This window comes from Molossus molossus, unplaced genomic scaffold (assembly GCF_014108415.1).
Source record: "Molossus molossus isolate mMolMol1 unplaced genomic scaffold, mMolMol1.p scaffold_m16_p_19, whole genome shotgun sequence".
Taxonomy (NCBI): domain Eukaryota; kingdom Metazoa; phylum Chordata; class Mammalia; order Chiroptera; family Molossidae; genus Molossus; species Molossus molossus.
Genome location: NW_023425354.1, coordinates 42,730,197 through 42,752,732, shown reverse-complemented (window position 1 = coordinate 42,752,732; position 22,536 = coordinate 42,730,197). Strand labels below are relative to the sequence as shown.

Genomic DNA, 22,536 nt, shown 5'->3' with positions numbered 1-22,536 from the left:
ACTTATCTTTATTGTTGAAAGTATTACAGGTATCCCTTTTTTTCCCCTCCTTGATCTTCTCCTTTCCACTCCTACCCACTCCTGACTTCCCCCATACTATTGTCTGTGTCTGTTGTTATGCATATATGCCTATAAGTTCTTTGGTTTCTCTCTTCCCACCCCACCTCCCTGCTTCCCTTTGAGGCTCATCAGTCTAACCAATTTGTACTTCCTAATCCCTTCATCTTTTTCACCCTACCCTCCTCCCATTTGGCAACCAACAAAAAGTTTTCTGTATCTATGAATCTGTTTCTGTTCTGCTTGCTCATTTTGTTTGTAGATTTGGTTGTTGATATATATCTATTTATTGCCATTTTATTGTTCATATTTTTTTTAATCTTTTTCTTCAAGACGACCAGTCAACATTTCATATAATACTAGTTTGGTGGTGGTTAACTACATTAGCTTTTTCTTGTCTGGGAAACTCATTATATGGCCATCAATTCTAAATGATAGCTTTGTAGGTAAGGGTAATCTTGGTTGTAGGTTGTTGCTTTTCATCACTTTAAATATTTCTTGCCACTCCCTTTTGGTCTGCAAAGTTTCTTTAGGGAAATTGGCTGACAGCCTTATGGGAACTCTGTTGTAGGTAACTAACTGCTTTTCTCTTGCTGCTTTTAAGATTCTCTATTTGTCTTTAACCTTTTGCATTTTCATGATGATGTGTCTTGGTGTGGACCTCTTTGGGTTCATCTTGTTTGGGACTGTCTGTATTTCCTGGACTTGTATGTCTGTTTCCTTCACCAAGTTAGGGAAGTTTCTGTCATTATTTTTTCAAATAGGTTTTCAATTTCTTGCTCTCTCTCTTCTCCTTTTGGCACTCCCATGATGTGAATGTTGGTACTCTTTTTCTTTTTTTTTTTAATCCTCACCCAAGGACATTTTTCGATATTTTTTCAGATAGAGTGAGAGGAAGAGAGAGAGAGAGAGAGAGAAACATCGACGTGAAAGGGACACATCAAGTGGTTGCCACCCACACGACCCAACCAGGGCCGGGGACAAACTGTGACCAAGGTACGTGCCCTTAGCGGGAGCCGAACCCGAGTCTCTCCGGACCGCAGCCTGACACTCTAACCGCTGAGCCAAACTGGCCAGGGCAAACGTTGGTACTCTTAAAGTTGTCCCACAGGCTCCTTATACTATCCTCATTTTTTTTGGATTCTTTTTTCTTCTTGCTGTTCTGACTGGGTGTTTTTTTGCTTCCTTATATTCCAAATCAGTGGTTTGCTTCTTGGCCTCACCTACTGTATTATTGATTCCCTATAAATTATTCTTTATTTCAGTTAGTGCATCCTTCATTTCTGACTAGTCCTTTATTTATTTATTTTTTCTTTATTGACTTTTAGAAAGAGAGGAAGGGAGAGGGAGAGAGATATCAATGAGAGAGAACATCAATTGGCCGCCTCCAGCATGCCTCCTGTCTGGGGATTTGGCCCACAACCTGGACATGTGCCCTGACCGGGAATCAAACCAGCGACCTCTTGATGCATGGGTTGATGCTCAGCCACTGAGCCACACTGAGCCAGGCCTGACTAGTCCTTTATTGTACTCTTGAGGTCCTCACAAAGTTCCTTGAAATTCTCACTAAGTTCATTGAGCACCCTTATAAGCAGTGTTTTGAACTCTGCATCTATTAGATTGCTTACCTCCGTTTCATTTAGTTATTTTCCTGGAGTTTTGTTCTTTTCTTTCATTTGAGACATGTTTCTTTGTCTCCTCATTTTGAATGCCTTCCTGTGTTTGTTTTTAGGTATTAGGTAGAGTTGCTATGTTTCCTAGGGTTCCTAGGGTGACCTGCTGTGGTAGGTGTCCTGTAGGGTTCAGTGGCACAGCCTCCCTGGTCACCTAGCTGGGCCGTCAAAGTGTACCCCTCATGTGGACTTTATACCCTTATGTTGTAATTGAGTCTTGATTGCTGCTGGTATGTCAATGGGAGGGTTTTACTCAGGCTGATCAGCTGCAAGGACTAGCTGTGCCCACTAACCACCGACCTCTGACTACCTTGAATGATCAGCTGTGCAGGGGCCCACCACACAGAGCAAGATTTACTTCAGTAGGGGCTCTGGTACCCACTGAGTCCATTCCTTGAGTGTGTCACTTGTGGAGGTGGTTGGGTGGTAGTGATTCCACGTGGTCTGAAGCTGTCTGCTAGGTGTGCTGGCTCTGGGGCAAGGTCAGCCACTGCCTGTGTTCTACCTGGGGCCACCAGGCATAAGCTACAAAGTGATCTGCCAATGGCTGCTGCTTGTACTGGGCTTGGAGATGCCTAGGCAAAGCTCAGCTGTGAACCAAGGCTGGCTGCTTCTAGTGCCAGGCCTGGGGCCACTTAGCAAGATGCTGCTTGTTTGAGAGAATTTAGGAAAATTTGAAGCAGGAGCCAAAGCAGGCCAGTCCTGTGGTAAAGCTACTGGAAAAAGCTTGGGTGGACCCAAAAGTTGGGTGGGGCAGGGCCTCAGGGAATCACCAGGGCAGGGCAAAGAGTGTGACCCAGGTTGCTAGAGTCCCAGTTATGGTGAAAGTCTGCTGGCCTCGTAGGGGAAGGGCTCACCAAAGGAACAAAGGCCTCCACCAGCTCCTCAGTCTGGGAGAAAGCTGCCTCTCCAGCTCTCACCCCATTGCCAGACAACTCAGTTCTTCCCCGTATGTCTCCGGCGCCTCTCAAGCTGCCTCTCCTCATTGCTGGAGCTCAGAGAGAGCAAGTCACAGTAAATCCCTGCAAACCCTTTAAGAGGAACTGCCTGGAGCTCCAGCAGCCTCAGTTCCCACTGGTTTTTACAGCCAGAAGTCATTTAGTCTTCTCTTCCTGGCACTGGAACCCTGAGCTGGGTACCTGCTATGGGAGGGGGACCCCTCATTCCTCAGGGAGGACCTTCACAGCCAAGGTAGCCCTCCTGAATTTTTTTTTTTTTAAATAGTGCTGTATTTTTTTTTCTCTTTATTGATTTTAGAGAGGAAAGGAAAGGAGAGGGAGAGAGAGAGACAAACATTGATGAGAGAGAGAAAGAAATATCAGTGAGAGAGAACATTGATGGGCTACTTCCTATATGCTCCCTACTGGGGATTTGACCCACAACCTGGGCATGTGCCCTGACCTGGAATCGAACCGGTGACCTCTTGGTGCATGGGTCAACGCTCAACCACTGAGCCACACTGGCCAGGTCGCCTTCCAGATTTTTAATGTGGGTGTGGTACCAGCTGGTCCTAGCCTCCGCCCCTCCTACCAGTCTCAATGTGGCTTCTTCTTTAATTTTGTAGTTGTAGAACTTCCATTCAGCTCGATGTCAGGTGGTTCTGAAGGATGTTTGTTCTGTAGTTTAGTTGTAATTTTGATGTTGTGAGAGTAGGCGAGGACCGCAACTACCTACGCCACCATCTTGACTGGAAATCTCTCCCAATAGAAGAATTAAACAGAATATAATTGTTTCTCATTTTAGTTAAGATTGGGTTCAGCTGCAAGAAACAGAAAATCTTAAAATAACAGTAATTTTTATAAGGTAGAAATAGATTTCCCTGTCAAATGAAACAACCCAGAGATTTTCTGATTTGGCACTCAGTGGTGTCACAGACAAAGGTTCTTTCTGTTTTGTTGTTCTGCTGTACTTGGCTTTTATTTCCAAGGACCCTTCATCATCTAGGATAGCTTTTGGAATGTCGGCCATTTCATCTGCATACAAGCCTAAGAGGAGAAGAAACAGTTAAAGAAGGAATGTAATTTGTTTTTTGTAATTTTTAAGACACTCCTCTCAGGACCTATGCTGGGAGTTCATACACACTTCTGCCTACATTCTCGTAGCCAAACCTTGCTGCATTGTAGACAGATATATTTTTATTCTGGGTAGTCATAGTCACAGCTAAAATAAAGAGTTTTCTATTACAGAGGAAGAGAAGAACAAATAATGGGAAACAATTAGTAGTTTCTGCTACACCTACCCTTGCATAAATGTAGGATACTCTACTTTCTTCTTCTCTCACCACTCTTCCAATTTCTTAGGTTTTTTTTTTAATTGAGAGAGAGATTAATTTGTTGTTCCATTTATTTATGCATTTATTGATTGATTCTTGAATGTGCCTTGACTGGGGATCAGACCTGAAACCTTGGCATATCGGGACAGTGCTTTAACCCACTGAGCTATCTATCTGGCCAGGGCCCAGTTTCTTCGTTTTTATAGATATCAGTGAGATAGGCAATAGCTGTTTATTAAAGGCTTATAATCTGCCATTATTTAATCTTCACAACAATTCTACCCAGGATAAGTAGTGTTATTATCCCCATTTTACAGATAAAGAAACTGAGACCCAAAAAAGATTAAGCACTTTACCCAAAGTTACACATCCAGTAATTCAATCCCATGCTGTAGTGTCTAGATTAATCACTATCTCAATCCTATTGTCATTAAATGTTTTTACACTGTGGTATCTAAACTGTTTACCTTTTCTTTGAAGAATAATGGTTTCTATTTTCACTGTTTCAGAATACTATTAACATCACTTATATAGAATTAAAATGATTTTACTCTCTCTTGACCCAGAAGTTTAGTTTTTAATTTCCAAGGATAACGAGAAAAAATAATCCTATACATTCTCTCTCTCTCTCTCTCCTGATTGGCCTCAGACTTTTTTGCCCCAAAACTAGGTAGAAGGGCAAGAGTGGTAGTTGTCTGATAGGTATGTGTAAAAGACTATCATTACTAACTAATCATAGCACTCTTTCCCATTGGACAGAGATGAAGCCTCACATTTTTTTAAAAAATAAAATACACCTGCCCCCCCCCCAAAAAAACACCTTTTGCCATCCCTAATGAAGATGTTAGTCTCTTTTTATTGAATTTCTTAGCATGCCTTTAGAAAGTTCAGGCTTTGAATTACTCTCTCACTTAGGAAAGTTTCCTTTTCCTTCTCTTTTTTCCTTTCTCATTTTTTAAAATGATTGCTCTTCTCTCGGTCTTAATCTTTCTGGAATAGCTTATAAAGATTAGGGTTCCTGCCCGGCCAGTGTGGCTCACTGGTTGAGTGTTAACCCATGCACCAAGAGGTCGCTGGTTTGATTTCCAGTCAGGGCACATGCCCAAGTTGTGGGCCAAATCTCCAGTGGGGGGCATGCAGGAGGCGGCCGATCCATGTTCTCTCTTGTCAATGTTTCTTGTCAATGTTTTCACAGGGGTTGCCTAAGACGTAACAGTAGCAAAATTACAGTTATGAAGTAGCAACGAAAATAATTTTATGGTTGTGGGTCACCAAAACATGAGGAACTGTATTAAAGGGTTGCATCATTAAGAAGGTTGAGAACCACTGGCCTAGGGCAAGAGAAAGGAAACAATGGGACTACAGATCAAACTAAAAAACTACTGCACGGCTAAAGAAACCAGCATCAAAATAAAAAGGGAACCAACCCATTGTATGGGAGAACACATTTGCCAATGATACTTCTGGTAAGGGGTTCATTTCCAGAATATATAAAATACTCATACAGCTCAACAAAAGGAAGACAAAGAATCCAATTTAAAATTGGCAGAGCACCTGAATAGACACTTCTCCGAAGAGGACATACAAATGGCCAGGAGACATCTGAAAAAATGCTCATTATCACCAATCATCAAAGAGATGCAAATTAAAACAACTATGAGGTATCACTTCATTCCTGCCAGAATAGCTACCATCAACAAAGGACAAGTGCTGGTGAGGGTGTGGAGAAAAGGGGACTCTAGTACACTGCTGGTGGGAATGCAGACTGGTGCAAACCACTGTGGAAAACAATGTAGTGTTTCCTCAAAAAATTAAAAATGGAACTGCCATTTGACCCAGTGATTCCACTTCTAGGAATATATCCTAAGAAACCTGAAACACCAATCAGAAAGAATATATGCACCCCTGTGTTCATAGCAGTGCTATTTACAATAGCTAAAAGATCTGGAAACAGTCTAAGTGCCCATCAGTAGATGAGTGGTTAAAAAAAAAGCTGTAGTACATTTACACAATGGAATACTATGCAGCTTTTTTTCCCCTTTATTGATTTTTTAGAGAGAGTGGAAGGGAGAGGGGGAGAGAGATAGAAAGAAACACTGTTGAGAGAGAACATTGAACTGGCCGTCCCCTGCATGTCCCCCACTGAAGATTGGACTCACAGCCTGGGCATGGGCATGTGCCCTGACCAGGAACCAAACTGGTGACTTGTTGGTGCATGGGTCAACGCTCAACCACTGAACCACAACAGCTGGCCCTGCAGCTTTAAAAAAAGAAAACTCTCTTACCTTTTGAGACAACATAGAGGGACTTGGAGAGCATTATGCTGAGCAAATAAGCCATTCGGAGAAAAACAAGTATCATGTGATCTCACTTTTTTGTGGAATATCATGAACAAAATTAGCTGATGAACAAAATAGATCCAGAGACATGGAAGTAGGGAACAGACTGACAAACCTCAGAGGGAAGGGGTTGGGGATGGGGAGCGGGAAGAGAAACCAGAGAACTCATATTCATAATTAATGGCACAGACAATAGTGTGGTGAAGGCGGGAAGTGGGGAGGAGGGTTTGGCAGGGAGTGGGGGCGGGGGATGGACATATGTAATACTTTGAATGATAAAGATAAAATCTTTCAAAAGATTAGGGTTCTGTCTTTTTAAATTTTGGAGTTTTGGGGTTTTTTTCCTCGTGTTGTAGAAGAGCCTCAAGCAAGTCATCTGTTTCACCGATTCAGTTTTCTATTGTATTTAACTGCTGCTTACTGCCTTACCTATAGTTTTTCCTGATGATTTCCTCATGACTGCCTAATCTAGATTTGAAATGCAATTTACAATGTTTTCTTTTACTTTTTTATTGATGTTTAACCTTTATAAAGTAATGTGTACTGCTCTTTTACATTTAAGCTCAGTACATTTTAATATGTGGTTATATTTATGCTAACTGCCACCCAGTTAAAGATAATATTGCCTGGCCGGTTTTGCTCAGTGGTTAGAGCATCGGCCCATGGACCAAAGAGTCACAGATTTGATTCCGGTCAAGGGCATGTAACTTGGTTGTGGTTCAGTCCCCGCTCTGGTTGGGTGGTGCATGAGGCAACCAGTCGATGTCTTTCTCATGGATATTTCTTTCTCTCCATCTCTCTCTCCCCCCCCCTTTCTCTCCCTTCCTCCCTCCCACCCTCTCACTATATCTGAAGATAACCATAAATGGAAAAATATCCTCAGGTGAGGATTTAAAAATAATAATAATAATAAAATAAAATGAAGATACAGAATATTGATTAGATCCCAGCAGGCTTCTTTTTTTTTTTTGAATCCTCACCTAAGGACATTTTTGCATTTATCTTGAGATAGAGCGGGAGGGAGGGAGAGAGAGAGAGAGAGAGAGAAACATCGACATGAGAGACACATCAAGTGGTTGCCACCCACACGACCACAACCGGGGCTGGGGACAAACTGCTAAGTGCCCTTAGCGGGAACTGGTCCATGGGCTGATGCTTTAACCGCTGAACCAAACTGGCCAGGGCATCAGCAGGCTTCTTTATGCCTCCTCTCCTTAATACTGCATTTCACATAGATAGCCATTATTCTAACCTCATTCATTATCAGTTTTGCCTGTTTTTGAATTGTATACAGGGGTGGACAAAATTAGGTTTACAGTTATTTGTATGGAAAAAGACATGCAGGTTATGATCATTACAGTACCTTTATTAACTGTGTTTTGCATAGTCACAACTGTAAACCTCCTTTTGCCCACTCCTGTATAAGTGGAATCATAGTACATACTCTTTGTATCTGGCTTTTTTTGTTCAACACAATCTGTTTTAGAAGCCAGTCTCAGCTACGTGTTTCTTCTGCCTCATGTGGCCACCGACACCAATTGTAAGCCAGCAACTGCTAAGTTTCTTCTAATACCCTGGTGGGATCCTGTTGTGCCCTTCTAAGTGTGCCATAACCCACTTTGGTTCATGTCTTAGGTGCTCCCAGATAAGAGTATTGGTGGGGTACTGCTGCTATGGTCTCATTTACATACTTATCAGGCAGGCAAAGGGTTTAACATCAGTTTCATTTTCCTCATTCCAGTTCTATCTGCAGTTTGTATTACAGAAAATTCCTCATAGTTTCTGATATTTGGTTGCCTAGTACCAATATATGCTTTCTTCATCTCCCCCCACCCCAGTCATTTTAGTGGAAAACTGGAAGGGTGGACCATATAGCTAGAAGCATATACTTAAAGCCATTCTAATTACAAGTCAGTGCTAGTTTTTAAAAAATGAGTGTCTAGTCCTGGCCACTTTGGCTCAGCGGTTAGAACGTTGGCCTGCAGTCCAGAGAGACCCGGGTTCAGTTCCCGCTAAGGGCGCGTACCTTGGTTGCAGTTTGTCTCTGGCCCTGGTTTGGGTTGTGCGGTGGCAACCACTCGATGTGTCCCTTTCACGTCGACATTTCTCTCTCTCTCTCTCTCCCTCCTACTCTATCTGAACAAAATATCAAAAAATGTTCTCAGGTGAGGATTAAAAAAAAAAATGAGTGTCTAGTCTTCCAAGTTCAATACTTTGAAAGTTACTGTTCATTTTATTAAGGTGAGCATTGTTCTTAAAATGCGCTTGCATGGATTTATGTCTGTATGACTTGTTACTTCATAACAAGTAGCTCTGCCAGTCTTGTAAACTCAGGAAACCCAGTGTTCATGAAGTACCCCTTAAGTCTTTCTGTATTTGAGTCTCAACTCTGCAGCTTGGTATCTCTCTCATCTTCAGCCCTGCAGTTTGAATATAAGTAGAACCATAGCCCAAAGACCCAGTTAGCTGTACTGAGAAAGGTAAGTCAATGACAAGTATCCAAAATGGGGTAGGAGTGATAGTTTTGAATGCCTTTTTTTGATAAAAATGCCACATGGGCCATGGCCGGTTTGGCTCAGCAGTTAGAGCATCGGTCTGCGGTCCAAAGAGACCTGGGTTCAGTTCCCGCTAAGGGCATGTACCTCGGTTGCAGTTTGTCCCTGGCCCTGGTTGGGCCCTGCGGGAGGCAGCCACTCAGTGTGTCCCTTTCACGTCGATGTTTCTCTCTCTCTCTCTCCCTCTCCCTCCCTCCCGCTCTATCTGAACAAAAAATGGGAAAATGTCCTCAGGTGAGGATAAAAAAGAAAAAATGCCACATGGTGCCCAGCTGGTGTGGCTCAGCGATTGAGTGTTGACCCATGCACCAAGAGGTCACCAGTTCAATGCCCAATCAGGGCACATGCTCAGGTTGTGGGCCTGATGCCCAATGGAGGGCATGCAGGAGGCGGCCATTCGATGTTCTCTCTCATTGATATTTCTCTCTCTCTCTCTCCCTCTCCCTTCCTCTCTCTAAAATCAGTAAAGAAAATAAATAATTTTTTTTAAATGCCTCATGGTTCTCTTGCCACTGGGGAAGAGAAACTGACCCTGGGATTAAGAATCTTCAGCCAGAGCCCTTTCCCAATTTAGCTTGTTGAAGATCCAGCTGAGAGGCAGAGACTATTTCCTATATTCTTTGTAACCGCTATGCTGATTAGAATTCTCAGGAATTAATAAGTAATAAATAAGTACACATTTAAAAGTTTGGGGCTTATTACAACTGGCTTTGTTTGTTTTGCTTTTTAATGTAGCTAAAGTATATAAATGGACTAAGTTTTATTTTTTATTCTCTAGTGGAGAAACAGAAATTTTAAAATATTTTTACATTGTAATTTAAATATAAGATCTTGGAACAGAGAATCAAGTGATATTTTTTAAATAGGAAATTGTTAGTAGGAAATTTAACTAAGACCCTAAGCTTCAATTGTAAATATACCTCCCCTTTCTCCAAGAATTAGGCCTGCCCAGCCTGTGTGGCTCAGTGGTTGAACATCAACCCATGTACCAAGAGGTCACCAGTTCGATTCCTGGTCAGGGCACATGCCCAGGTTGTGGGCCAAGTCCCCAGGGGTACATGCAGGAAGCAGCCAATCAATGTTCTCTCTCATTGATATTTCTCTCTCTCTCCCTCCCTCTCCCTTCCTCTCACTCTAAAATCAGTGACAGGAAAAACAGTTTAAAAAAAACTAGAATTAGGCCTGATCAAGGTTCAGACCCACTTATATGGAATGGGAGGGGATAAATCACAACTAAAGACCTTGGCACTTCTATAAGAAATTTAAATAACAGGCAGACATATAGAGATTCATACGTATGTACTTGGTGCCAGCTAAGCCACAGAGAAGATACTACATTTGTGGTCCAGTGAAGTTAAATATTTGTGGTCAATTTAAAATTCAACATAAAACTCTCATCTGTGATGGAAAATATCCAGAAACTGCATGGAGGCCATGCAAGCTTTATAAACTCTCAAAGGCCTCTTCTTTCACTCATCTGGACTAAAAAATCCTGTTCGCCTTTCTTCACACTGTGCATAGCTGGGAAACCCTTCTAGGAGAGAAAGGGTTCCCTGACACTTCAGTTGCCTACCTTAGAAGGCCCTCTCTGCTCTGTGGCTCACTCCTTCTCATCTGATCAAATGGCATGTTATCCAAGAGCCTTTTCCTGTCCATCTTATATAAAATAGCAATACTCTCCCCACCCTGTTACTCTCTATCCCTCTTACCCTACTTCTTTATTTATAGTACTTCCCACTGCTTGCCCTGTATTTATTTGCTTATTTGTTTCTGCGTCTCACAAGAATATTAAGTTCCACGACATCAGGAACATTGTTTTATTGATTGCTATATTCCTGCTTCCTTGAATAAAGCCTGCCACACATAGCAGTTACTTAATAAATATTTATTGAATTAATTTAGTAGAATACCTAAAATATTTCAGAAAATACGGTCTAGAATGCAAAGAGTTTTACACTCTGCTCTGGAATAGGGTACTGTTATACAGTAGAACCTCAGACAGTGAGATCAGCATGAAATGCCTCAAATACTTTACTTTGTATTCTGTGGTAATTGCATATGGTTCCTGAGAGGGGGACTTGCACTTGCAGGGGTGCCTAAGCCTTCAGATGTACAAGGCACCTGGCCTACACATAGTGATGGAATTAACTCAGTTTAATTTTCATGTTGCAGTGTTTGTTTCTGGCCTTCAGATTTGTTGAAGACCCTTCAGTATAGGAGCTCTTTCATGCAGACTGGAGTACATACATATACTTTTCATATTCTTTTCTTTTTTCAATATGTTTTTATTGATTTTTTAGAGAGATAAAAACATCAATCTGCTGCCTCCTGTACACCCCCTTCTGGGGATCAAGCCTGCAACCCAGGAATGTGCCCTGACCAGGAATTGAACCAGGACCTCTCAGTCCATGGGATGATGCTCAATCCACTGAGCCAAACTGGCTGGGCTCTTTTTTTTTCTTTTATCCTCACCCGAGGACACTTTTTTTTGCATTTATCTTCAGACAGAGCGGGAGAGAGAGAAGGAGAAAGTGAGAGAGAAAGAAACATTGATGTGAGAGAGACACATTGAGTGGTTGCCACCCACACGACCCCAACCTGGGCCGGGAACAAACGGCAACCAAAGTACATGCCCTTAGTGGGAACTGAACCCACGACTCTCTGATCTGCGGGCCAAAGCTCTAACTGCTGAGCCAAACCGGCCAGGGCTGGGCTTTTTTTTTTTAATATGCAAATGCAGTCCTTCTTGCCCAGCTTTTTGTCATTTGAGATCCTGCCTGGTTGAGGGGACTGTTATTGGTGACCACTCCAAGACTTTTGGACCTCATAATGGATTTGAATGATTTGCCCCTATCTGCTTTTTTGTGCTGCCTTTGCTAGGTCTTCCATTCCTCCCAACACAGAGAAACTGTTGCAATAACATACTAGGTTTTGTGGATCTGTTCCAGAATCTTATTGTTGATGACCTTTAACATTTGGTATGAAGTATGCTTCACAAAATGATGATCTCTAAAATAACGCTGTCAAATTTTTTTAAATGGCAATGTCTATCACCATTTATATAAATATATTTTATAAAAGGTCTAGGAAGAGCCCATACTTAATTGTACATGGCAGTACATGCATAAATATCGCTGAAGGACATACCAGAAACTGGCAACAGGGCTGGGGAACTAGCAGTTCTAGAAACCAGAGGTGAGAAGATTCTTTAAAGTTTTTTGAAATTTAGCCATTTGTTTGTTTTTAACATGTGCCGTATGTTTAAACTGCACATTTATGAGCAGCTTCTGTTTGGCCTGGCACTTGAAGCCAAGGTGACATAATATCTTCAGTGCCTTCTAGAAGAGATGCTATCATTGAACTTTTCTGCTCTGTCAGCAGCAAGAGTAGCTTTAGCCTAAATAACAGAATTCAGTGACAGCTTTTATCTCTGTGTTGTCAATAAAAAATTTTTTAAAGTAGTTTAGGCTGTGTGTAGGCTTCCCTAGTACAGACTGGTACAGAAATTTTCTCTCTCGCCCTGGCCGGTTTGGCTCAGTGGTTTAGAGAGACCCGGGTTCTGTTCCCACTAAGGGCATGTACCTTGGTTGCAGTTTGTCCCCAGCCCTGGTTGGGTCGTGTGGGTGGCAGCCACTCGATGTGTCCCTTTCACGTAGGTATTTCTCTCTCTCTCCCTCCCACTATCTGAACAAAATATCGAAAAATGTACTCGGGTGAGGATAAAAAGAAATTTTCTCTCTCTTTCTTATTAGTATGAAGCACTGAAACTGTACTTTAAACTAGTTTATACAGTAGTCTTTCATTATCCATAGAGGATTCATTTCAAGACCCCCAGTGGATGCCTGAAAGTAAGGATCGTACTGAACCCTATATATACTCTTTTTTTCTGTACATACATACCTATGATAAAGTTTAAACTATTCTTGTACTTTGGAGCCATTATTAAGTAAAATAAGGGTTACTTGTACCGAAGCACTGTGATACTGGGACAGTCAATCTGATAACTGAGACAGCTACTAAGTGAATAATAGGCAGGTAAGGTATCCAGCATGGATATGCTGGACGAAGAAAGGGATGATTCACACCCCAGGCAGGACATAGCAGGACAGCATGAGATTTCATCATGCTACTCAGAATGGCACACAACTTAAAACTTATGAATTGTTTACTTCTGGAATTTTTTTATTTAATATTTTTGGACCACAGTTGACCAAGGGTAACTGAAACCGCAGGAAGTGAAACCGAGGATAAGGGAAGATACTGTAATTGTTTGCATGTCATTCTGAGTGTGTGCTTCAGAAGTAAAGTAAGCAGCATTCCTAGTCACCAGCTTACTGACTCTACCCCTGTTCTTGGTCTAATAATTTGGAAAGATTTAGTAAAGAATCAGAAATATATTCTAACAGTGGCATTTTATTTATTTTTCAAATCCTGTGAGGATATACTACATAGGTTTGGTGATCAGAAATGGATCAGATAAGATACCATCAACTCTAATACCATTTTGCTAGAATGACCTGCAGAAAAATACATCTCCCTGATATAAATAGAAGTCATAGTCTTCATTATGCTCTGTTCTGGTCATAAGAAAGGTCCATATAAGTTATTCTGTCTGGGCTTTAGTTTACTCTCTGTAAAATGAGGTTGACAGTGGTCTCTTCGTAATATTTAAATAAGGATTAAATGAGGTAACATAAGTGAAAATGCCTAGATTATAAAAATAAAATCTCTCTTAATATGTATGTTCTTCATAATAAATGAAGGGAGGCAGTTAAGAAAACTGCAAAGAAACAACTAGTTATAATCCAGTTTATACCAAATTCACATATATCTTCCCAGATTATCCTATAATTTCTGTTGTTGTTTTCTGTAATTCAGAAGGATTTTCTCATTCTCTACCATCTTCAGTTTTTACCCTTTCAGTTGTTGCTATTATCTGTGGCTTTGGATGTTTGAAAAGAAACACATACACACACTTGTTAGATTTACCTTTTAGGCTATGATTCAAATCCAGCAAGAAATTAGGCAGCATTTGGGTAGCTTTCAGAAGGCAAGACATTATTCTAGGATTCTCTTATAATGAAAACCCTCAAGTGAGAATCTATGTTCTCTTGGAGGAGAATAGCGAAATACCACCTTGGAAACGAAGTCACGCTGCCCTGGCCATTCCAGTGCTTCCCGTGCTGGCATCCTTTCGGCACCATTTCTTTCTGCAATCCCACCCCATCAGCCCTGGCACATAGTCCCATGAACATGCCACCTGCCTTCTCTCTCTCTTTCTCTCTCTCTCTCTCTCTCTCCCCCCCCTCTCCCCCCCCCTCTGGCCCTATCCTTTGGCTGCTCAGTTTACTTTTTCCACATCCTCACCCTCTTCCAGTTCCAAGCTAAATAACCTTCACAGATGGCTTATTCCATCAGAGCTGTTTAAGAACACAGGACAGTGAAATGGGGTCCAGAAGGAGCTGCCAAAGCCCGAGGCTGCCCTTCCTACACAGGCCCAAGACAACTTTGTCATCAACTCCCTAGAAGTCCATGGACAGTGAGCAGAAAGGCTGGCAGATTGGGTGGTGGAATGTCTCTTTAACACTATAATCCTCCAGCAGCTAGCAACTAGTTCTCACTTAGATTTACAAGTCAAAACCTGGAGCCGGATACATTGCATACTCCATTTTCCACAGAAGACAGAGCACTTTGTAGTTGGCATTTCTCCCCCACTTTTTTACAGCATGGAAACCCAACAGGAAATGGCAGTCCCATTTGTGTTTTGGATCGTGGTTTGAGTCCTTACTGAACTTCTTTGTGAACTTCTGGAGAGGTCTAGATCCCTGCCTTGCCTGACCTGAAGGGCAGTATTCCCAGCTGTCAGCACATCCTTGGGAAGAGGGTGAACTTCAGTCGCCTATTAAAAATCCTGCAGATGAGAGAAGACCCAGAATTTTACTCTTTCTTTCCTGTCAGCAAGGACATGTAAGTTTCCTGTCTGCCTTGTCATCAGCTTTGAAATACTTTTCTCCTACATCTCCTCCCCCCATATATGCAGTGGTCTATAAGCTTCTGCCCCCATTCATTATCCCAGCACCCTCCTTCCCTCTTATAATCAGATGGGTCTGGTTAATTTTGCCCTCCTGACAAGACAGCCTTTTCCTTGTCCTCACAGTTAATCCTGTGGGACTTAAGACCTCTCTGGTCATGTTTTCCTCTCTTTCCCCTCCATCTCTCTCTGACTGTAGCCTCTGTAAGTAGATTCCTCTGAGGTCACTGAGAAAAGGCAGTATGTGCCATTTGCTACTACAGGAGTCTCTTTTTCCTCAGTAAGCAGAGTTCCCTTGAAAGACCCTCTCCCGTCCTCCATCAGAAGCCATGTCGGTGGCTTAATCTGCTTAAACTCAAGCATAACTGGGCAGAGAACAGTGGCATGTGTGGAGTGGTCTAGCCAGACCAAGGGAAGTTAACTCTCAGAGAGCAGACAGTTGAAGAAGCTTCCCCTGGAAAGAACAGAAAAGAGAGGGAAAGAGAAAATTCTGTGGCAGGAAAGTAAACTATTCTTTTTCTTCACCTTCTTCATATCTTTCTCCAAGATCAAGGGTTGCCAGGTGAACAATACACTGTTGTCGTTTGCACAGTATGAATTTTCTTGGATTGACGGAGTTGTGTAGCCTTTGTGTGCCAGGTGGAAGAAGGAAGCTTTGATTTCCTTTGTCTTGCCCCCATGCTCTCTGATGACCTTACTCTTTACAGTACATCCAGAGGTCAAGACTGTGTAGTGCAAACAACTTTCTGGGGACACTCATACAGAAGTCTTAACTTGGCATCCAATAGTGACTAGTTTCCCATATTCATTCATCTCATCAACTGATTAGCTGAGGTCTTTCCCACACTGTGTCCAGAGAAATTAAAAGAATCTGAATGATATAACTCCTTTTAGGGCAGGTGCTCTGAGAAATTTTTAATGTTAGCATCTCTGTTCTTGCATGTAATTTAGCCAGGCACCCATTTGATTTGTGTTCATCTAAATGCAAGTTCATCTGAAGTGTTTATTTTGTCCTGGGGGTAGGGCTTTGGGCTCCTAGTGAGAGGAGAGTATCCTTTAGTGAAAAGGACTTAAAGTAGGTCCCTGTCTCCAAAAGTATCATTACCTTCCTAAGAGGCTACAAAGTATAATGGACTGAGTACAGACCTTTGGAGTAAGACAAATCTAGGTTCAAATCCCAGCTTCCTTACTTACTGGATGTTTCTTTTCTCAGAGCTTCAGTTTTCTCTTCCTCTTTCTGTCTCCCAGGATTACTCTGATAATCAAATGAAATAACATAATACCTAGCAACCATCAGTCGCCGCTTCGTCGCCACCACAGCTTTCCCAGTAAAGTGGGATATGTCAGCCATTAAGAAGCTGTGACCAGTGAAAACTGCAGAGGAAATAAAATGCTGGCTTATTCTACTTGCCGTTACCCTGAACTCTGTAATGGGCTTCTTGCATGCTCATGACTCTTTTTCTCGAACGTGCCCAACCTGAGTTTGTTCAGTATTCTCTTTCACTCGATCAGTACCCAAGGGCTTTACAGTGACTAGATGGTGGTTCTCCTAGAAGGCAAGCCTGTTTGCCTTCTACACAGGTGTTGCTGGCAGACCGGTTTCCAGACTGCTCTTTACGTCTTTGCACCTTGGATATTCTTAAAGAGCCTTTCCTGGCTTCAGATCTGGTGAGAAATTAGCCAGAGAGCTTGTCCTCAGCCTCCTATGGGACTCACAGGTTTGGCTCATGCCCTCCAAGTGGCCTGGAGGGAGCTCCAGGGTGTTGGAGATGGCCATGGGAAAGAAAAGGCTCACAAAAAGCACGGTGCGTGAGCCAGCAGCTCCCCACTGCCTGCTGGAGCAGCTCGGTGAGGCCTCTGACAAGAGGCTTCAGAACACTAAACAGGTGATTAAAACATCAGTACAAGTCTTTCCAACCCTTACAGAAAGCCAAAAACTTAGTTTGGACACCAACAGAAATTTTCCACTCTGGAGCTTTATAAACTGATCTGCTGTTTCTTCCTCTGCTCTGTGGCCAGAGGGGAGCTCTGTGCTAATGATTCCATAAAACCTTCCAAGTCTTCTGTAGTGGCTTATCATATGAGAAGAACCTATACCACCTTTTTCCATCAGGAATTGTCTCCAGCCTCACAGCCTCACTATTAGTTCAGATTCTGAATCATCAGCCTTTCCAAAAAGGCCAAGCCAAGCTCTTGGCACTACCCCCTGTGACAGAGCTGAGCTCCTCCATCAAGGTCAATTGCAGAACTGAACTGTCTTTCCTCTCCTCCTTTCCAAGATGACTTCCCAGAATCAGAAACCTTTAAGAATAGAAAGAGATCTTCAGAATCATCTGCATTTTACAAACAAGGTTCAGTAACTTTCAGGAGAGCATGAAGTGAACTTTCCTCTACCAGGGGTGGGCAATGTCTGGCCCATATCACACACCTCACCAAATTAGCCTGACCAAATATAGCCGGCTAATTTTTAAGTTGATAATTTTGTATGGCTTGTGAATGATGTTATAAATATCCAAATGGCCCTTGGCAGTAAAAAGGTTCCCCACCCTTGCTAGACCCTGCTTTCCCCGGACCTGTGGCATGTCAGCTGCCCAAGAGTATACTCAGTGCAGAAGGAGTTTAGTCTTCAGAAATCAGCAACAAGAAACTGCCCCTCTTTGATTTTTGTTTTGTGTTTTATTTATTTATGTATTTATTTATTTATGTAAATATCAGTTTGTTGTTCCACTTATTTATGCACTCATTTGTTGATTCTTTTTCTTTTTTAATCCTTACCCAAGGATATTTTTCCATTTATCATCAGATAGAGGGAGGGAGGGAGGGAGAGAGAGAGAGAAACATTGACATGAGAGGGACACATCAACTGGTTGCCTCCTGCACGACCTGACCAGGGCTGGAACGAACCGCAACCGAGGTGTGTGCCCTTGACTGGAATCAAACTGGAGACTCATTGGTCCACGGACTGATGCTTTAACTGCTAAGCCAAACCGGCCAGGGCTATTGGTTGATTCTTTTTTTTTTTTTTTTTCCAATTCTCATCTGAGGACTTTTTTTTTTTTTTGCATTTATCTTCAGATAGAGTAGCAGGGAAGGAGGGAGGGAAAGAGAGAGAAAGAGAAACATTGATGTGAGAGAGACACATTGAATGGTTGCCACCCACATGACCTCAACCAGGGCCGGGGACAAATTGCAACCGACGTACGTGCCCTTAGTGAAAACCGAACCCGAGCCCCTCTGGTCTGCGAGCCAAAGCTCTAACCACTGAACAAAACTGTCCAGGGCTATGGTTGATTCTTGTACGTGCCCTGACCAGGAAACCTACAACCTTGGCATATTGGAATGGTGCTCTAACCAACTGAGCTACCTGGCCAGGGTGAGACTGCGCCCCTGTGAATTTCTGTACTAAATCAGATCTTTCCCCTTGTGGGATTATGAGCATCTCTGCCCCAAGCACAGGCACCTATTGAGAACTCTGGCATTTGGATGCTGATTAAGAGAAGAGGCACATTCCAGCTCCTGTACTTACTGGATGCATAACCTTGAGCAAGTCACTTAATTCTGTGCCTTGATTTCCTCATCTGTAAGATTGATATTACGGCTGTACCTACCTCATGGGGTTGTCGAGATTAGATGAGTTGGTGCATGTAAAGCATTTGGCACGGTGCCTGGCATATAGCAGCCATTCTGTTACTGGTAAGTGTTAAGGGCAAGTGAAGCACACAGCAGGTTTGTTGTTATGCCTTATAAGGCCCAATGGTGCTTTCCCAGGAAGCGGCTCTGCTGAGGTGGCAAGAACATTGGACTAGGAAGTCATTGCATCTGGCTTCACATCCCATTAAAATCACTCAAGTTTCAGTTTTCTTACTTCTATCATCATCTGTAGTTAATTGCTTCATAGGGTGCTGAGGATTTTATAGATCCTAAAAGTGCTATAAAAAATATAAGGTAGGCCCTGACCAGTATAGCTCAGTAGATAGAGCATTGGCCCACACATTGAAGAGTCACATGTTCAATTCCTGCTCAAGGACACTTACCTGGGTTGCAGGTTCAATCCCTGGCCCTAGTTGGGGGCGTGTGTGGGAGACAACCAATTGCTGTGTCTCTCTCATATCAATGTTTCTCTCTGTTTGTCTCCCTCTCTCTCCCCCCCTCCCTCCCTTCCACTCTTTCTAAAATTCAATGGAAAAAATACCCTCAGGTAAGGCTTAATTATATATATGTGTGTATATATACACACATACATACATACACACACACATACATATATATATACATGCATACGTAGTATTTTATACACACACATAGTATTTTCTTGTACATTAGCTAAAGTGGAATTGCATTTTGAAGAATTGACCAAAATTGTGACCACCTATTCCAGCATTTAGAGCAATGATTGTGAAACTTCAATGTTCATAAGTACCTGGAAGACTTGTTTAAAGTACATGGTACAAGGCCCTGTCCCCAGAAATACTCATTTATTTAGTCCAAAGACGAGTCCAGGAATCTTCTTTTTTTTTTCTTTATTGATTTTAGAGAGGGGAAGGGAGAGGAAGAGAGAGATAAAAACATAAATGAGAGAGAACATCGATTGGCCACCTCCTGCGTGTCCCCCATTGGGGATCAGGCCCACAACCTGGGCATGTGCCCTGACTGGGAATTGAACAGGCGACCTCTTGGTGCATGGGTCAACGCTCAACCACTGAGACACACCAGCTGGGCCCAGGAATATATTCATTTTTAACAAGCTCACTGTATGATTCTGATTCAGGTGTTTTGAAAAAAAATGTTTTATAGTGTTTTGAAGAAAGTGAACTAATACTTATTTAGCTTCTTCTATGTGCCACATATTGACCTTATTTATACTTCATCTCAAACTGTGAATAGACTTTAGTTAGCAAAGCTTGTCTTGTCTCCGACTGTGAGGCACTGTCAGCCACATTTGATATTCAGGACTCTAGATGTAGGACCTGAAAATGCAACTTAAAGTAGCCTTGTATCTCAGCCCTAACCTCAGACAATTTCTGTATTTTTTATATTTTTCATAGTTTTGATTTGCTGTTGGTAGTCTCAAGATACAGGTGTAATTTTTCCAAGAGCATAACACCAGTGCTTTGAAGAGTATAAGTCTCACCTCTTGCTAAGATGTGTTATACCTTGCCCTGGGGCAACAGCCTCCACTTAGGGCAAGGTGTGATGTGCCCAAAGCTTGGCTTCTTGTGGTATCTTATTTCAAACTAAAAACTCTGTAGGCAGCTTGTCAAAAGAGCAACTATCCCAATTTACTGAGCCCAGATTTCATGTGGAACACCACCCAAGCACAAAGTAGCATCTCTGAGTCTTACCAAGGTGTCAGTGTTACACAACGCAAGGAGCGTGATTCACAGAGTAAACAATGTGGTTAACACCCCTCTGTAATCATGAGGTCTTCTGGAATTGTCCGAAGGTCCTGAAGCTGCCATCTGCCTCCCATGATGAGTCCTCCATGTCCAAATACCCATGTGTATGCTGTAGGTTTTCTTTGTGTGCGTGTATATATAAATTACAGTGCCTGCCCTCAGGAAACTTACCTATGAGAGAAAATAGGACAGATTAATGGGAGAAAGATACTGAGAAGCATAAATAAATCAACAGATCAAATGGATGTCATGAACTTTTGAGAAGGGATATATTCTCAGATGACAAATTTAGGATCCAAAGAGAACTTTATAGGCTATAATGAAATAAATAAATAACTAGATAAAATCAAACAAATAAGAATAAATTCATAATCCTACCTTATCCATAAAGTCAACTGCATATAGCAAATAAAATGCAGCACAATATTAACGAATAGGGTTTCTTATAGTGTGGGGAGACCTCAGTGAAGAATGTTATAAAAAGGAATCGAGTGGAGTTCTTGCGCTCAGTGGGAGAGAGATTATTTAGTTGCATATGTAAAAAACAGTTTGGGGATTTGTTGATTAAAAGCTCACAATGTGTTGTTAGTGCAAGGTGGTGTGAACAACAAAACCAATGCTGCTTTAGCATATTCATGGAATCAAGATATCCAGACGGAACAAGGAGGAGATGTTCCGTTCTGTTCTATGCTACCAGATCACATGTGGGCACTCATTGTAGGAGACACGATAGTCTTAGTGAAAGTTTTAGTGAAAAATATGTAAGCAGGATGTTTAGGAGACAGTTGAAGTGAGGGACAGTTGGAGGAAGTGGGACTATTTAGCCCAGAGAAGGTATAACACAGCAGACTTCAAATAATTCGAGGCCAGACATGTAAAGCAGAATTAGTTTTTTTTTATGTGGCCTCAGAGAACAAAATTGGAAGTACTGGGAGGCAGATAATGGGCTTAAAAGAGACAGACATTTCTACCAATTAGAAAAGTCCAAAACTGGAATGGGTTCCCTGGTAGGAAATGAGCCCCCTTGTAGATTCAGGGCAGTAACAGATCTCATACAGCATGGTCTGGACTGAAAGTTAACAGGGGAGAAAAATCTGTTAAGTAGGTAATAATATAAATTACTTATTTGTTTCTTAAACATTAAGTAATGGTGGTTTCAGAAGCCCCTCCCCAGGGTCTTAGATTCTTCCCACTTGAAATATTTGGGAAAGGGTTGGATCACTGAGAGGTGATATCATGGAGGCTCTAGTGTGGCTCTGAATGATCAGCAACTCACTTCGTGGCATATGAGTGATACAGATGTTGAGCGCTGCTAATGAGGTCAGAGAAGGAGCTGAAGGGACAACTGCATTTGGAAGAGGTTAGTCTCAGGTTACTGTGGATTCCCTCTCTGGACTGAAAAGTCTGTGGAATCAAGGACTGCATCTGCCTTGTTCTCTCTTGTGTGCCCAGGATGTCTAGCAGAGTCCCTGTCACATAATAGTGGACTGACTGGCAGGCTAGACAAAGTTTTCTTGAAAAGAAAGCTTTTTATCAAACTTAAAGGAAGATAAGGGGATGAGTTGATTGCACAAAGGTAAAGTCACTATAGGTTGGGGGAATAGTCTGTGAAGTCTCAGAGGTGCATGGAGCAAATGGCATGCAGGGGAATATCAAACAGGGTTGCCTGGAGCCTGGAGTTGAGGATTAGGGAAGAATAACAAGTGTAAGTGGTAATATACAAGGGGTTGGGGGTGGGTAGAGGGCTGGCCCAGATCCTGAAAAACATTGAGAAAGGTTGGGATTTCATTTTATAGTAAGGCTAAGCCCAAGGGAATTCCCCCTCCTGACTTCCTCAGGACCCTTCTGCCTAAAAAGGATAAAGGAGCAGTGTGCAGGTCTCTACAAGGAATTTTTCTTCCCCTCGGGGAAGAGGAATGAGAATTCTGCCCTCCTGAGAGCTTTAGGTAATGTAGGGGTGATGGGGGAGGCGTTATTTCCCTTTGATACAAGGTATGAATGTAACTATACCCCACCCCCATTTCCCCACGGTAGAGCCACAGGACTTTGCTTTTTTCTCTACTGAATCCTCAGGGACTAGAATAGTGTCTAGTGCACATATTAGGCACCTTGTAAATACTTGTTGAATTGAATATTGATTAAATGTGTTGAATGCTTCTGATGTCTCAGAAAGGGCATCTTCCACACACATAAAATAAAACCAGGAACAAATC

At 42.2% G+C, this 22,536-nt stretch overlaps 1 protein-coding gene across 4 annotated transcripts in view; it reads left to right on the top strand.

Annotated features, from left to right (window-relative positions):
* The window catches only part of SMG6 (SMG6 nonsense mediated mRNA decay factor), a 243,348-nt gene that overhangs the window by 189,005 nt on the left and 31,807 nt on the right, over positions 1 to 22,536 (top strand). The gene's annotated exons all lie outside the window — the stretch shown is intronic.